The sequence below is a fragment of the Elephantulus edwardii genome, unplaced genomic scaffold (assembly GCF_000299155.1).
Source record: "Elephantulus edwardii isolate Elephantulus edwardi_28Jun2011 unplaced genomic scaffold, EleEdw1.0 scaffold00017, whole genome shotgun sequence".
In the NCBI taxonomy this organism is placed as follows: domain Eukaryota; kingdom Metazoa; phylum Chordata; class Mammalia; order Macroscelidea; family Macroscelididae; genus Elephantulus; species Elephantulus edwardii.
In genome coordinates this window covers 13,481,040-13,491,764 of record NW_006399767.1, presented here as the reverse complement: position 1 = coordinate 13,491,764, position 10,725 = coordinate 13,481,040, and the positions used below count along the sequence as shown (strand labels likewise).

General features: G+C 46.8%; 1 pseudogene; it reads right to left on the bottom strand.

The window, feature by feature from the left end:
• Positions 1–6,999: 6,999 nt before the first annotated feature.
• On the bottom strand, positions 7,000–7,335 carry LOC102870064 (annotated as a pseudogene).
• Between the last annotated feature and the right edge of the window lie 3,390 nt (positions 7,336–10,725).

The window sequence follows — 10,725 nt, the reverse complement described above, 5'->3', positions numbered from 1 at the left end:
AGAACTAAGATGAAGCAACGCCTTTGAATTATAGCATTGGCAAAGAGTACTGAATATACCATGTTGTTGTTGTTGCTATGTGCTGTCGAGTCATTTGCAATTCATAACGACCCTATTTACAACAGCCCTAAACCCTGCTCTATCCTCTGCCAATCGCACTGCCTCTGACACACCCATCCTGATTGCCCCAGTCACTGAATCAATCTACCCCATAGAGGGTCTTCCCCTTCTGCGCTGTCCCTCCACCCTACCAAGCATGATATCCCTCTCCAAGGACCTGTCCCTCCTTACAGCATGTCCAAAGTCTGTCAGACGAAGCCTCAGAATCCTTGCCTCCAAGGAGCAGCCTGGTTTAACCCTCTCCAGGATGAATCTGTTTGTTTTCCTAGCAGTCCACGGTACATTCAATACTCTTCTCCAGCACCACAGCTCAAAGGCGTCAATTCTCCTTCTATCCTCCCTAGTTATTGTCCAACTCTCTGATGCATAACAAGTGATTGCAAAGACTATAGCCTGTATCAGACGCACCTTAGTCTCTAGAGAGACACTGTTGCTCTTGAGTACTTTAGAGAGGTCCCTAACAGCCGACTTTCCCATCGCAATACGTTTTTTTATTTCCTGGCTGCTGGTGCCAAGAGTGTTGACCGTGGAGCCGAGCAAACTGAAGCTGTGAACAATCTCAATCTCTTCACCATCCATCCTGATGCTGCCAATTAGTCCAGTGGTGAGAGTCTTTGTCTTCTTGACATTGAGCATCAGTCCATCCTGGAAGGTGGGAAGAGATGGAAATAGAGTAAATACATGATGCCCCAAGGAAGTATCTCTTATGGGCTTACCTCATTTTATTGGGCAAATTGAATGTCTGTGGCAACCCTGTGTTGAGCAAGTCTATCGGTGCCATTTTCTCAACAGTGTGTGCTCATTTAGTGACTCCGGGTCACATTTTGATAATTCTTATAATCCTGAAATTTTGTCATAACAATGATGCACACTTAGGACTACAGTATAGTGTATTATTGTGATGTGCCATTGAGTCACCTATGACCTATAGCGATTCTATGTACAGTAGCTCTGAAGCCTGCCCTGTCCTGAGCCAGACTCACTAATTCTGACACACCAACCCCCACTGCCCCAGTTACTGTATCAATCCATCTCATCTGGGGTCTTCCTCTCTTGTGCTGTCTCTCCACCCTTCTGAGCATGATGTCCTTCTCTAAGGACTTGTCTCTCCTGGCCATGTGCCCAAAGTATGTGAGATGGAGCTTCAAAATCTTGGCCTCCAAGGAGAAACTTGGTTTCACCCTCTCTAAGACAGACCTATTTGTTCTTTTGGCGTGCCGTGGTGTGCTCAAGACTCTTCTCCAGCACAACAGTTCGAAGGCTTTGATTCTTCTTCTGTTATCTTTAGTTACTGTCCAGCTCTCTGATGCATAGCAAGTAATTGTGAAGACCATGCACATAACATTTTTTTGCACTGGGAAACCAAAAAAGATCACACGACTAATTTTTGTTGCTATCTTTGCTTTCTTGCAACAGTCTGGAGCTGAACCCACAGTGTCTTTGAGTTGTGTCTTTAAGGTGGTAGACAAACAGGTGAGTTGTTTGTTAGGCCCTGGTGAGTGGATTTCAATGCATGTCAAGTCCATGTGATAGAGAAAAATTGCCCCAAAGAATTCTCTAGGCTGTAGTCTTCATGAGCATAGTTCACTGGGTGTTTCTCTCTCTGAACAACTGAGTGGAGTTGAACTGCCATCCTTTCAGGTAATTGAGGTAACTCAGTGACATTTCAAGATCCTTGAGGACATGCCCTCACTGTAATTTATCTTTGTAAGCCCAGCCCATGGCACTGAAGCCAACATGTATCCAACTTGCAAAAAAATAATGGCCTACCAGTGGGCAAGATTTCAAAGAGAGCAAAAGTGATGTTCAAGGTGAAATGATCCCCACTCAGTCATCGTTACTAGGGCAGAGCCAACTCATTGCTGAATCTCCATTGGGTTTTCAAGGCAGTAAACTGCACTGGAGGAGATTGCGCATCTCTGTCCCAAGGAGCAGATGGTGGATCTGAACCAGTGGACACTCACTATAAATCCCTGTGGACGAGGCCACCAGAACTTGTTGTTAAAAAAAGTTGTGGAAGTGGGGCTGCAGGGAAGAAAAGAACCAGCAGGGCCTTCCAGGCCAGTAAACATTTGAATTGAAATGGAAATTTGAAACCCAAAATTGAGCATGCAAATTTATGCTTACTTCAAGGAATACATGTCCAGAATATTTCACTAAGGGTGAAAACTGGGTTACTAAATAGCAATGAATGATCTCCTTTTTTTTAGCTGTACATTTAGAGATCTATGCATGTAGCTATGTGTAGCAACCACCAACCCATCTGTCAGTTTGTCAAACTGAGGTGGCCTGTGTGTTGCTGTGTTACTGGAAGGTATGTCACCTGTAAAGTAAATGCCAGCAGGCTCATTTGTGGCACACAGTCTTCAGATTAAGCCCAGGAAGAAAGACCTGGTGATCTAACTCCATAAATTAGCTAATCAAAACCTGATGGGTCACAATAGAACACTGTGTGGCTCACTTGCTGGGGGAATGTCATCAGGTAGAATCACTTGCTGAACGAGGATGTCACGCGTGGCGGAGTGGAGGGCCAACGAGGGTGAGGGAAGACCTTCTGGGAGTGGACTGGCTCAGCCGCCTGCAACAATGGACTCAAACAAGCTGCTGATTGTGAGGGCGATGCAGCACCGGGCAATGTTTTGTTCCTCTGTCCGTAAGGTCGTCATAAGTGAGAGCTGATGTGACAGCAGCCAACAACAACAATGTGTATAATAAGGCATTCACAGCGCGGCCCACAGCACTCCAATCCTGGCTATCTCTAGTTCCTGAAACCATGGGGAGAGGAAATACCTCTTTCTTTCCCCAAGTGCAGCCTATATTGTTTGAATTTTCACAAGGCTCACACATCCTTATTTATAATCAGATGAAGCAATGATGCCATTTGGGTCCTGCAGGGTACACTGTGGGGAGAAAGTTAGGGAAGGCCTGGTAGGCAGGCAGAGAGAACAGCACAGACAGAAAAAGCAAAGAGGCAGGAATGAGCATGTCACACCCAGGAGCTGTGAGCTGTGTGACTGCATTGCGTAAGAAGGGTTGGGAGACAATTCTGGGGCCAAGGGTAGGAGAGTGAGGGGTCCTGGTTCTCATAGAAAGGATGTTACTCGATGGGGTAGAGGCGGGCTGCAGGCCAGGAGGCTGCTGGGGAGGCTGTGGTATGAAGTGAGTAAAGAGAAGACGAGGCCAGAGCTGTCAGCACTCACAGCTAGAGAAGAGGAAATGGAAAGGAGAGATAACCCATTGCCGCTGAGCTGATTGTGACTCACAGTAGTTTTATAGGGCAGAGTAGAACTGCCCACGGGATTTCTAACGCTGTAAGTATCTACAGAAACAGCCTCATCTTTCTCCTGCAGAGTGGTTAGGCTCTGATCACCAAACTTTTTGGTTAGCAGTTGGATTCTTTAACCATTCCACCACTGGGGATTCCTAATGAGAGATAACTGTTATGTCGTTATGTGCTATTGAGTCAGAATCTACTCATAGCTGACGTTCCGGTGGGTTTAAGAATAATAGAAAAAGAATTGACATCTTTGAGCTGTGGTGTTGGAGCAGAGCGCTGAACATCCCATGGAGGGCCAAGAAAACGAACAGATATGTCTTGGAGAGGGGGCAGCCAGAGTGGTCTTTGGAGGCAAGAATGATGAGGCCTCCCCTCACATATTTTGGGCATGTTTCTAGGAGGTGCTATTCCTTGGAGAGGGACGTGGTGCTGGGAACAGTGGAGGGTTGGCGAAGGAGAGAAAGACCCTCAATGATGTGGATTGACACGGTGACTCCTCCAATGGGCTCCTGTGTGTCAGGAAGTATGAGGATGTTGCAGGATAGAACAGGGTTCAGATCTTTTGCTCATAGGGTCGCTATGAGTCATACTTGACTCGATAGCATCTAACAAGAACAACACACATTACACAAGAGGAAAATGCCCATGGTACAACTGGAGGATTCAAGCTGGACACCTTTGGGTTTGCAGCACAATTCCCCACCACTAGGCTATAAGAACTCTGTAAAAAGGGTTGGTGTGGCAGGAGTGGGATGAGTGAGGCAAGAGCGATAAGTGGAGGTCAAATCAGATAACTATCCCCACAGGAGATTTGAGTTTGCCTCACTAGTCACTGCAGAACTGCAGCCCCGCCTGGGCTATTAGTGGTGAGATGTCCGGATCTAGAGCTGAAGGTGATGCTCCTCATGATCCAGAGGAAGGTGATGGTGAGTCAAGATGAGGAAGGAGGACAATCCTATTTAAAAGGCCCTGCAGCCTTTTATAGCTTATGACCAAATCTTCTGTCATTTTTCTCCCAGTGCATCACAGTATGTGTTTCTCTTTTACAAATGAAAAAATTGAGACCTGGAGAAGTAACACAGCCTGCCCACGATGACACAGTGAGCCTGAGACTCCTTACACAGAGCTTGGCACTTTTCCTAGAAACCATCGTGCCCTCCAGCACACTGGAAGGCGTGGACCCTCTTCCTAAACTCTCCTTTCTCTTGGGACAGTGCACAGCCACAGCAGGAACCAGAGAGCATCGCTTCCTGGGCGCACGGGGGAGCAGCCCCTGCTACCTCCATCAAAGCCTGAGCAATGATTGTGTGCTCACTGTCTTGCTGGGTGACCTGGAGTAAGTGACATAAGCTCTCGGCATCTCAGTTTTCTCCTCCATGAAATGGAAATAGTACATTTACCTCCTCCGTTTGCTGAAGGGATTAAAGGTGAAGAGTTTACATGTGAAGAGTTTAGGATATAGTCTGGCACATCCCAAGTGCTCAGTCAATTTGAGTTAATATTTTTAAAAATAATTATTAATACCTACTCATTACACTTTGGAAGCTGGAGGGGCATCCACTTCCTCAACAGCATGCTTCCAGAAACTCTATGAACTTTGATAAATGTCGATAGTTGTAGAGGGGCTTCAAGTCTTTTGTTCATAGGGTCGCTATGAGTTGTGCAAAACTCGAAGGCAGTCAACAACTACACATTACACTAGACAGGTCACCTAGAAAGAGTGAATGGCAAGTCAGGACGCTGTCATTCACATGGCTTTTTCTTTGCTTCTCTGACCCCAGTTCCGGGGAAAGGGATGCAGAGGCTGGAATGTGACCCAGGTCTGGCTCAGAAGGGCTCTGGGCCCTTTGCTGCATGCAATGGGCTCTTCTTCTTTTTATTTTTTTACAAGATCAAACCCTGCGTTTATTTTTCTGCTAGCTCCCCACCACACCCTGACGATGCTTCACCAAGGTCAGCTGCCATCAGAGCCGCTTTAAGAGCGTGTTTCCACTGTTGTAATGAGGACAGCCTCACAGACGACTCCTCAGATGGAAGACTGCAATGATACCGTCATTTCAGAAGCTGCTGATGTACGTAAGCGGAGGCTTCGTCTTTAACTCAAGACAAACCATGAACTATTGATGGATTCCTGAGAAAGTCTGGTAGAGTACAGTATGAGGAATCCTGTTCCATTCCTACATAATGGGATGAGGAGTGAAGAAGGAGAAGGAAAAGGGCCAGGATACTAACAGGCAAGTCTTGGGGTGTTCAGGCTCTACCTCCTTTCTGCTGGTGGTCTTTGGTGTTTCTTTTGGCAGCTGCAGCAGCTTGATGGGGGAAGAAGGGACCATTAGTCAATCACCTCTTTTTTTAAAATTTTCTTATTTTTTAAATTAATTTTAATGAAAATTTACAGAGACTTTTTTTTCAGTGCAGTATACACAATTTATCCAGTTTTTCTCAGTCTTACCCCAACCCGGATATCAGTCCCATTTTACAGCAGTGGCACCATGCAGTATTTGTCCTTTTGTGACTGAGATATTTCACTCAGCATACTGTCCTCCAGGGTCACCCATTTTGAATAATATTGCATGAGTTCCTTGTTTTTCAATGCAGCTTAGTATTCCATTGTGTGAATATACCACAGCTTCTCTATCCATTCATTTGTTGATGGGCACTTAGGTTGTTTCCAACTCCTTGCTATTGTGAACAGAGCTACAATAAACATGGGTGTGCATATATCTGCTTGGATGTCAGTTATAGTCTCTTTGGGGTATATTCCCAGTAGTGGGATTGCTGGGTCAAATGGTATCTCTATTTGCAACTTTTTGAGAAAATGCCAATACCGCCTTCCACAGTGGTTGCACCATTTTACACTCCCACCAACAGTGAATAAGGGTTCCAGTTTCTCCACAACCTTGCCAGCATTTGTTGCTTGCTGTTCTGTTAAATTTTGCTATTCTGACTGGGGTGAGATGATATCTCATAGTTGTTTTGAATTGATTTTCTCTTAGAGCTAGGGATTTTGACCATTTCTTCATGTGCTTGTTGGCCATCTGAATGTCTTCTTTGGTGAAGTGTCAAAATTTATAGAGACTTTGGATTTCCATTCATTATTGCACTTTTCTCCCTGCCCACCCCTCCCCTCAGTACACTCTTCTCTTTGAAAAGGAAAAGAAAAGTTCCCCATTGTTCTACAGTCCCTCCCCCTGTGTCCACTCCATTATGCAGCCTTCGTTCTGGACTCCTGTCATGACAATAATACCTAATCACATATCCCTTTTAAACAGTTTTCTCCCTCATCTGTTTCAATGCAGTATACATTATTTATCCCATCTTTCTCAGTCCCCGCCCAACTCCAGTGTCAGTCCTGTTTTACAGCAGTGGCACTATGCAGTATTTGTTCCTTTGTGACGGAGATATTTCACTCAGCATACTATCCTCCACGGTCACCCATTTTGAATAATATTGCATGAGTTCCTTGTTTTTCAATGCAGCTTAGTATTCCATTGTGTGAATATGCCACAGCTTCTCTATCCATTCATTTGTTAATGGGCACTTAGGTTGTTTCCAACTCCTTGCTATTGTGAACAAAGCCGCAATAAACATGGGTGTACAAATCACCTCTTTTTGAAACTGTATTTCTTGTGTTCATAGAAGAGATCAGTCTTGGAACTCCCCAAATAGACAATCTTTGGGCAACCATCTTGATCTTCCTCCTGGATGGTGCATTCCTTACAATAATAGGCATCAGAGAGACTCCAGGGCCTCCACAAATCACACAGCTCAACCGGTAAGAGCTGCAATTACATTCAACACACATGTGCACCAGGGTGCAGGGGTGCACATAGGAGACACACATTACACATTTGCCATCACATTTTTCACACAATCTCCCAATGGCCACATCAGCCTGCTTGTGGCAAAAAAATCAAATCTGGATGGTGTTTAGCCATAGCTTCGACTCGAAACGGCCAGTGGGCTCTTCTGTGTTAGGGAGTGTAAGGATGGCGCAGGATATAACAGTTCAGATCTTTTGTTCATAGGGTCGCTATGAAGCATACTCAATGGCACCTAACAACCACAACAACTCTTTCTACTAGTGCAGGAGAAGAAGGCCCTCTATGAGGTGGATTGATTCAGTGACTGGGATAATTGGGATGGGAGTGTCAGAGACAGTGCGATTGGCACAGGACAGAGCAGAGTTTAGGGCTGTTGTACATAGGGTCACTATGAGTTGCAAGCGACTCGACGGCAACAACAACAGCTTTGTCAGTAATTCATTCATTCTTGCTGTAGTTCCAGCTACTGGCATTAATCTCAGTTAACAAGCTCTGATATACATGGATGTATGTATTGCACTGGTGGCGCAGTGTTTGACTGTTAGTAGGAAGGCTGGGGGTTCAAACCCACCCAGTGAGTCCTCAGGACAAAGAGCTACTTCTCTAAAGATGACGCCTCAGAGGCCCCCATGGGGACAATTCTACCTTGGTCACAGGAGGATGCTGGGAGTTGAAATTGAATCTTCAGCACCTAAAACCAATAAGCATGTGTGTGTGTGTGTGTGTGTGTGTGTGTGTGTGTGTGTGTGTATGCAATATATAAATTTAAGATCATACAAACACATATCTGTATACATACATACATATATAAAGATATCTGTATTTGTTATTCTGTTGTTGTCAAATGCCATTGTATCAACTATGACTCATATCAACCCTAGAGCAGTAGGTCTGGAGCCTGCTCTATCCTGTACCAGCTGCATAATCTCTGACACACTAAAAGGATGTAAGAAATAAAGGCCAGGTTTATCGGTATAATAAAGACTGGTGGAACCCCCTATGGCCTTTATTCTCTCTTCAAACCTGGAACAAAATTTACCTCCTCACTCAACTTTCAGAGAAACAATAGATGAGCTTACAGTGTGGCTAATTAGGAACTCTGGTGGATTAATGGTAAAGAGTTGAGCTGTCAGTCCAAAGGCATGTGGCTGAATCCACTAGCTGCTCTGTGGGAAAAGGATGAGCAATTAACTGTCTCCAAATCCATGCTGGAGGGTCAGCTAAGGGTTGGTTCTGACTCAATCACTCATGACAACATAAGGTGGCTAGTTAAACCAGGGAGGCACTCAGTCCTTTGAATGACCAACCATATAAGATTAAAGGAGCAGCATTTGTCCAAAGACGGAGAAGCCCAAGAAGATAGGAATGGGGTAAAATAGAAGGATTTATGGAAATAACAAATTACAGGGGGGAAGTGGGAAGGTGTGATTACTTTGTGGATATTATGTTATAAAACAAAGTGTGCATGAATGGTTGGATGTAAAATCAATGTGCTATGTAAACTTTCACTCAAGTCACAATAAAACAAAGCAAACCTCTACTGTTCCCGATGCTCCGATCTCTAACCTATCAGGAGGATGGTGTAGTCCCAGGGAGCCCATGGAGTCACCATGAGTCAGGATCCACTTTATGACAGCTAGCAACAATTATTATGTGGGTCTGGCAAGAGGCAGATAGATGCCCAGACAGCTTGTAAAACGGATGCCTAACAACAATCTTCGTGCTCCTCCCACACCGCACCCTGGGCTGCACACTTGGCTTCAGAGCACACAGTTGGATGTGTGCAGGCAGACGCTCGTGCATGCGCACATGCCCATGGGGTTGGGGAGAGGAGAGACCTCACAGTTCTTCTCAGGCTTAGTCCACCTTCTACTCTGCAGCATGGCCTAGCTCCCTAGTCTTCCCTCTCTGCTGGGCTCAGCTTGGGAGACACGACAGCACGCCCCACCCTACACTCAGGGCACTGTCCCCAGGGACAGCAGAAGCCCCACCACTCTCCTTCTCTGTGACTTTGGCCTGTCCTCAGAGTGAGCCCCTGGGAGTGTCCAGTGCGAAGGAGTCCACCGTGAGGGGCAGTGCCAATCATCGAAGCTGTATCAATCAAGACCCCTTTCATCAGCAGGAAACTACTGCACCTGGCTGCAGCTGCAACAAGTCCGGACGGGGGTTCCCTGCCCCTCCCAAGCCTGTCCCCTTTGCCCCCTCCCCCTCCTGACAGTAACTCTCACCCTTCCCCGGATGTAGGGGACAGGCTGGGGCAGGCAGGGACACAATCAGTTTCCCTTCCCAACTACCCCTCCCTGAAGTGATACCCACCTGCTCCTCCCCATCTGCCATGAGGTCCCCAGGACCTGCTGGGTGGGCCTCCTGGAAGGCAAGTGGGGAGAGCTGTCCGCAGGAGGCTTCCTATGGCTAGAGCAACTCTAGACAGGCCGGGCTTATGTTCCTCAGACAAGACGCTTCAGACAGAGTTTGGGCCTGCAAAGGACCCCAGAGCCCAAAACAGAAGGGAAACGCCCAGATCATGCTAAACCATGGCTAAAACCCAGAACTCTGGATGGCCATTTTTTCCTTCCTTTAGCCTCAGTTTCCCCACTGAGAACTAGCATCGGGATCTCTAGACTTCCAGTTCTGACACTGAGGGTCTGCTTGGACGCGTCACCTCCCCTCCCTCTTGTATCTTCCCTGGGAAGCCCCGTCTAGGGGCTGCAGGTTTGCTCATGAAGGTGGCTGGGACAAGGGGAGGGAAGAGGGCCTTTCTTGCAACAGGGCGGCTCTGTGCACAACAACATAACCCTCCTGTCTACCACGCAGCAGAAGGTCCAGTGTGGGGAATGCCCTGGATGGGCCACGGCCAGGTCTGCTCTGCTTCCTGGGTTCAAAGCACAGTGCTGGGGAGCCTGCAATTTGGTTCTGCCAGTGACCAAATTTATTCAAAGCAGATACAGAGCAGGTTTGAGGCACAGAGAGAAAGACATGAATGAGGATAGAGGCATTGGATGAGATAGGACTCTGTAGGGTTGAAAACTGGGCTCACAAATGGACCCTGACCATGACATTGGCCCCCCCCCGCCCTCCAGGGGTCAGGACCTAGACTAAGAGGGGCCTGGAGGTCAAAGGAACATTTCTTACACACACACACCCACACACCCCGACTTCTAATTCCTTTATTTGAAAATGAAAGCTAAGAAGTCTGATGTGTCCAGCCTTGGGGAATATGGTGGATGAGGTGGGAGCCGAGGTGCTTTGGAGTGCATTCCAGGACCCTGGCTTCATCCTCCTCCTGTGGCTGCATGGTGTTGGCTGAGTCATTGAGACTGGCCTCTCCATCTGGACAATGGCCCAGCACTCTCTCCCAAAGGTGGATGTGGGAATGCCCAGAAGGGGAAGAGTGGGCCTTTGGGACAAATGGCCCTCCTAGCACTTACCCATTTCTCACCCCCAATGCCTGAGACAGCTCCTACCAAAAAGAGAATCGTTAACTGACCTGAGTCAAAACGGCTC